Source organism: Parus major, unplaced genomic scaffold (genome assembly GCF_001522545.3).
Source record: "Parus major isolate Abel unplaced genomic scaffold, Parus_major1.1 Scaffold101, whole genome shotgun sequence".
NCBI lineage: Eukaryota > Metazoa > Chordata > Aves > Passeriformes > Paridae > Parus > Parus major.
Window position 1 is genome coordinate 2,535,827 of NW_015379261.1, and position 7,148 is coordinate 2,542,974.

Here is a 7,148-nt window from a genome sequence, read left to right on the forward strand (position 1 = left end):
ATTAGGTGTTCCTGCACTATGCCAATGCAAAATAGCCTAAACTCTGAAAATTGTTGTGCATTTGAGGGGTGCAATATATTATGTTCTGTAATTATTGGAGGGGCCAGTAATCCCTAGTTCAATTTTTACAACTCTAATTTTCACATCAAAACCAATGTCTACATGAATTACAATCACCCCAATATACTGCAAATTAACTCTTATTTATGAAACATTTTAGTATAAAGTTTATGTAACATTTGTAAATGATAAAAAGATGGTTTACAATATCTGAGCCCCTAACCAGAAAGCTTCTGAGAATGTACTTTTGATTCATTTTGTACCTTTCATAGGCTTATATTCTTGTAAAACAATAAAACATTAATAAATATTATACCTTTCAGACTAAGCGGTTTCATCAGGAAAGCAGTTATCAATAAACTTAGTTCACTAAAACTAGATGGATAGTAAAACTAGCACTGCAAGCCCAGGTGATTTCATAGCTTCTCTCAGCAAATTAAACCAATGCAAAAATAAGCCAGAAATTTGCAATTTAAAGTACTGCTGTAGGGAGCGTGAAAAAAGTCCTTTAATTTCCTGCTTTCATTCTGGGTTACTTGTATGATCTTAAATGACATCATATACAACACAGTCCAATGTGATACAGCAGAAGCTAACCCTAAGTAATCCAAAGAAGGAAATAAATCTGACTTTTGCCTTGAGGACAGGACCAAGGCTGGTTATTTTAGGGCATTCACACAGGATCACAGGGTTGAGTTTGGAAACTTGGGATTTTGGATGTCATCTGGTCAAGCCCCCCTCTGCTCAAGTGGGATCACCCCAGAACATTTCATTTGTCAATTTTCAATTGTCCAGGACCACAATCAGATGGTTTTTGAATATCTCTAAGGAAAGAGCTTTAAACATTATCTCTGTGCCAGAGCTTGGTTGCACTTTTCTGATGTTTGAAAGGAACCTAATGCCACATTTCATTTTGTGCCTGTTATCTCTTTCACTGTAACTGGGCACTGCTAGAAAAAGCCTGTCTCTGTTTGCTTTGCTCCTTTCATGTATTTCTACACACTGATGAGATTCCTGGAGCGTTTCCTCTTCTGGGCTAAGCAGTCCCACCTTTCTCAACCTTTCTTTGTATAAGAGTTGCTCCTTTGCTGAGCTCTCTCCTGTATGTCCACACTTCTTTTGTATTTGAGTGCCACTGGAATGAACTTTACATTTACGTTCTGTATGGGTGGCTTTGGACCACAGACATAGATCAGAAGGGTTATTTCCCTGTGTCATATTGCACATAATCATGTAGTCTTTAGCTTCACGAAATAAAGTCAGTGACACCTTGCTACAGAGTGCTTCTCTGAATTTGCAAGAAATTTTATCTGTAGACTGCCATATTTCTTTTGTAAATAAGGGACATTTTATTGTAATTATGACCTCTGAATCATACATTAAAGACTTGGAAGGTTTTGTTTAGCATTCACAATACTTCACCTATACAAACACACACACAGACACATATATATTATAAACTTCAGTAAATGCCTATATTTGAAATACCAGTGCAGCTACTAATTAAAAAAATAAGTGCATTACTATCTGATTAAAATAATTTTGTAAAGATGGAGACAATTTTAATAATTACCAGAACAAGCCTAACTCTACAAAAATAGTTTGTCTGGCTAGTAATTGGACAAAATTTAATTTGAGTGACCAAAACCAGTATAACATCATTAGTTGTCTGTTGTGTGAATTCACTGACCTTGTAGGTTCTAAAGGGTTCACATAGTTCAGAGTCTGTGGTCACTTCATTCATACAATGAGTCAGATACTGTGCATAGGGAAACAAGACAAAGTCATTGTGACTGTGCAGGTCAAAATCAACTTTATTACAAAGTATGTCCCTTCACCTCATAGTGACAGAAGTGCTCTTACCTGATAAAAACATTGTTAGATGCATACATTTATTCGGAGCAACTATGAAGAAGAAATTCTTTTGGCACTATCTCAGTCAAGTATGTGAAGAGCTTTATACTTTGCTGTATTATGAAATGTAATGAAGTGGTAAAATACCAAATCACTGACAGGAGAACAAATAAGGAAATTCTTATTCTTACGTTAGGTGTTCCCACAACAGATAATCATGCACACTATCTCTTTTTTCTTCACCATCATTTCCATGAGATAGGAATCTGAAAATAATGTCCACATAAAATACTATTGTCAATAAATTCACACAAAATACTGATTGCTCAAGATTTTTCACTTTGGTCAACAACAACAACAAAAAAGTATTAAACTAGACATCTAAGCTTAAATAAAAGGACACCTGACAGGAAAATGGAGAGCAACGATAGCAAGTCACCAATCCCCAGAATACCAGATGAGAGCATAAGCAAGCATCAGAAAAGAGCTGAGAGGCGTCATTAAAATTAACCTAGACAAGCAACATCCCTTATCTAGAAGAGTGGACATGGCAGAGCAGTTAGAAAACTTTTCTAATACTCCTTTCTTGGGGGATGTTCCCTTCCAAAATACATTTCATCCAGAAAATTACATTTCATTTTCAAACAGATACAAATGCCCTGAAGTTTAGTAAATGCAGATAGTATAGCTGAATACCTCAATACCACACTGTTATCTTGATTTGCATTATGAACTACTCACTTGTTCCATATGTCCATGATACCTCTGAAAGCACTAAAGTCTTCATTTTTCTGTCAGAGGCTGTAAAAATTATTTAATGTGTTTTTTCTTTCAGCATAAAAAAAATCATATGCAAATTCATAGTTTATCCAAATTCATAAATCCAAGTAAAGATATCTGCTGCTAGTAGTAAAGAGGCAAGTGTCCTGCACTGATTTATATTTTTAATTCCTGGCCTCAAAACTGACATTCCTAATACCTCAACATTTGATTTTTTTCTGCTATAAAAGTAGCTTCACAATTTATAGTAAAAAGTAAAACAAACAAACAAACACAAAAAAAAACCAACCAAAAACTTTTTCTGCAATCCTATTATTTGCTATTTTGCTAACATTTCTTGAAAAGAAACAACTTGACACTCCAAACTTGAATGGATTTTTAGTGATAAAAACCTAAAAAAACCCAAAAAAAACCCAAGAAAGAAAGCTAATTAACAATAGCAAAATAAAAATTGGAATGATTTTGCTTTTCTGTCAGGCAGCTATTAGTCAAATTCTCATTTTTGTAAGCATTCTATTTCATATTTTGTAATCCTTAAAGACCTTTAAAAAGAGTTATTGTATTATTAGGAAAAGAAACAGAATTAACATTTGCTGAAATCTGACTGCCATGAGTCAGTGTTAAATGCCTACTTAATATGTTTTTAAAACTATTTTCCACATAACACATATTTTTTATGTCTCTCATATATGTGTGGACATGCATACCAGGATGCCACTATAAAACCTATTCACTTTAGTATCCAATAAAATTCTAGTTTTCCCAGGCCAATACCACTGTTTCATAGGTGACAAGGTTAAAATGCACATGAATGGATTGTGAAAGTTAGAGGTATCTGATTCTGTGGAAAAGACCTTTGATGAGGAAAAACTATAAATAGAAAAAGAAGTTCCCTTTATTCAGCAGCCCATGGATTCAAGATAGGTCCAGATTTTGTTTCTCTGATAGCACAAGGTGAAATTCACACCAAAAAATGGAGTAGACTCAAGTGGGACAGCATCTCTTTAGAAAAAAACATCAGTAAATGAAGAAATGCTTTTAAGTTCTGAAAAATGTTATTAAATTTGATGACCCAACACAGAAAAATTGCATTAAATTACATTTACATTTTTGTACCTAATCTATTAAAAATCACTTCTGATAAATAATGAAAGACTTTAGTGTAGTATAAGGGTGATACACAAGAAAATACATGACTCTAAACATAAATTGTTATATTTCTGTTATTATTATCAAACTTCCATTTAAATTAAACAATACTTTTGACTTGAGAAGTAGTTAGAAAAATCCTTTGCTTCTATATTAACCTATTGCTAATGTGATATGTTGCATGGAGTTACAAGAAATTAAAAACATAAACAAGTGAGATAATTTTGACTTTTTTTTCTATTATCAAATAAAAAATATGTCACTGACCATCTGTCCTATATCATACTACAAAAATTTTCCCACATAAACTCTAATTATAAATAGCTACCTTGCCTTTGGATCAGCCTCAGGAACATTACTACGTCACTACCTATTATTAAATTAGTGGCTTTCATGGTCTATGTGGCTAAACTGGATATCAATGAAAATAAAGATTACATATTCACTGGTACTTGGACAGAGTTGAATTTCCAATTTATTATTTTTTATCTCTATAAAGATTTGAGGTACAGATGAACTCTGACAGTGGGGATACTCAATGTTATTTTGAAAGGTTACCTTGAATTTGACCTTTCTTAGCTTCTTCCATCTTCTTCTTGCTTTCAAAAGCAGAGAAAATTTTTGTGTTTCTAATATAATATTCATAGTGAAATTTCATAGTACATTGGTTCAGTTAAAATGATTCATCAAAAAAGAAATCAGTAAAATGATGAAACACTTTAACACTCCAAGAATATTCTTATTATTGTTTTGAAAATATGATTTAGCAAAATCTGTTTTGTATTCTCAGAAGTGGAAGCTTTAGTAAATAAAGGAAAACAAACCACGCATATCTACAGGCCAGGGCAGGAGTTTGCTAGCTGCTGTTCCACATTAGAATCTCAACTAGTACAGGACTTCATTAAAAGATCTTAAAAAGTTTAAGGCTTTAAGAAAATGGTGTAGAATTAAAGGGCTTCTCTATGGACTAGAGATATGGGAATGTATGAAAAAAGAGAGCATTTCTAATATGAAATAAAAATACTGGATGGAAATACTGAGAAAGGGAGATTTAAAGAACAGCAATATTACAAAGGGAAGATAAAAATTCAGACAAAATATGGGCTATTCTGCACAGAGCAAGAAATTTCATTTTCAGGCTCTCCTTGAAGTTACAAACCAATCTTTCATTACAAGAGCTTTTTCTTTCTTCATGAAAAAAAAAAAGAAATCCAAGATTTACACAGTAATGTAGCAATTCAGTGGTTACGAAAATGTGCCAGGAATTTAATCCATTTCACATTCAGAAGCTCCTGAAGTTTGAGAGCACATTTGGCCACATCTATATTTAAATTTGTTATACTTAGTCATAATTTTTAAACATACCCTTCATCTTTTTTTTCTTGAAAGAAACATTTGCTGTAGAATAATGAATATGAATTATGCAAAGAAAGTCTTTAAAGAAATACTTCTTGCATATTTTAAGACTGTTAAAAAGTTGAGTTTGAAAGACATTGACATCCAGAGAGACTAATTTCTTTTTATAATAAGAAAAATCATCACAAAATTGTAGCTCAGAACATGTCAGGTAAGTTACTGGCAGGAAAATTTTTGTTACAACTATTATTTTATTTTCTGAAAGGGTAGAAACCTTACCCTATTCATACTGTAGAAAGTAAAAATATTTCTAATTCATTTCCTTATCTCAACCTAAAGAAAAAAAAAAGAAAAGCTTAACATTTACCTGACAAAACTTTTCGCATTCATAATGGAAGTTAACTTAGAAAAATGATTCAGCCATGGAAGATGGAAATCTGCAGTCAGTCTCAGAATTCAGCACCACCAAATTCAGCAGTAGCTCCTAGAGGAAATAACACCAACATCCAAATAAGTTCTTCCTCAACAGTTCAGTTAGAATAGAGTTGGACACAGAAATGAGCAAAGCAGTGCCAGCTCATTAAACATTTTAACCACAATGCAAAAAATTCCTGCCAATCCTAGAGCTGAATTTTGCTTCCTTTGCCATAATATATCCTCTCCTAGATGAGGACATGAAAACTGACACAGAAGCTAGCTTTAGCATGGTGACCTAGTCCTTGTCCTAAATGTTCTTAGGAGACTACAAGTAGCATCAAATCTTAAAATTACTAAAACTCACGTTATAAATCTAGCTAAAAAATATTCCTTGTTTACAAGTTTGGACCCTCTTACTAATTCTCCGTATCAAGACCGAACCTTAGTTTGCTTAACTAAGCTTCCTGGAAATTCAGTCCCAAATGAAAACTCAACTTTAACATTTCTTGGTCTTAGTCCAGGGCTCATATTTTGCAGCACCTGGCTGAAATTGTAGGATATGGTAGTACCTGGAATCCTCTTTGCATACATGTCCAAGCTTTTCTCTGACCCACCTAATTACTTAACCATGAGCCCCTGAGTATTGTTCACTCATGCTGATTAATCCTTGACTTTCTGTATGGATGTGTTTGGTTGTGCAGGGCTTTTTTCATCCCTTTTTAGCATCAAACATTGACTTTCTTCTTGAAAACTTAAATTCACTTAACATCATGAAGCAGGAGAACTTCTCTTAGACTTAGTTACCAGCTGGACAGACACCCAAACTTGAAGCTAACAAGAGAATAGCAATCATTGCCAGATGAACACCTGGCATCTTTTATGATTAATTTTACTTCTCTGGCTTACCATCTAGTTTTCCCTTCTGACAGAACATTGTCAAAGGCAAGCCAGTAAATGTGGCAACAGAGATTTAGCAGAAGCCCTGAGACATCCCTGATAAACTCAGCCAAAACCTCCTTGATGGGGAGTAGTTTGCAGGACAAAGAATCTTTGATAACCATCTGACATCTCAGAAAAGCAGGACTTAAGCAACCATTTAGGTTCTGCACACACTTACATCTCTGCACCAAAAAGCTACTACAAAAATAACTTAGTACCTAACCATAAGAAGCCTCTTTGGACAAGATCATCCAGAGAGAGAGGACCCTGGCTGGATATGTCTGGCTGTTCTCAGCATCCAAGATGTGGATAATCTATAAGTAATGTTTTCCTGTCTTTGAGCAAACCAGCTCCAGGGAGCAGCTTAGTGCTCAAGGGCCAATAAAGCCAGAAACACTTGTAAGTACAAAAGAACATTTAATAATGGGAAAGGAAAGCAGTTCTCTGGAATTTCTTTCATTCTTTTCTAACCTTATTTTTTATGACTCAGTCTGCCTCAGTATTCCAAATACTTAGCAGTTATGAAAAGTATAAGCTAGTCATTTATTATATGGGTTTGTTTTCTCAGTTTTTGGGTTTTTTTTTTTTTTCCA

General features: G+C 33.9%; 1 long non-coding RNA gene across 1 annotated transcript; it reads right to left on the bottom strand.

Annotated features, from left to right (window-relative positions):
* Positions 1–1,437: 1,437 nt before the first annotated feature.
* LOC107198529 lies at positions 1,438–6,134 on the bottom strand. The gene is made up of 3 exons (XR_004495629.1): positions 5,567–6,134; positions 2,656–2,715; positions 1,438–2,180 (listed from the first exon to the last, which is right to left on the bottom strand). It is a non-coding gene; the product is annotated as an uncharacterized LOC107198529 (long non-coding RNA).
* Between the last annotated feature and the right edge of the window lie 1,014 nt (positions 6,135–7,148).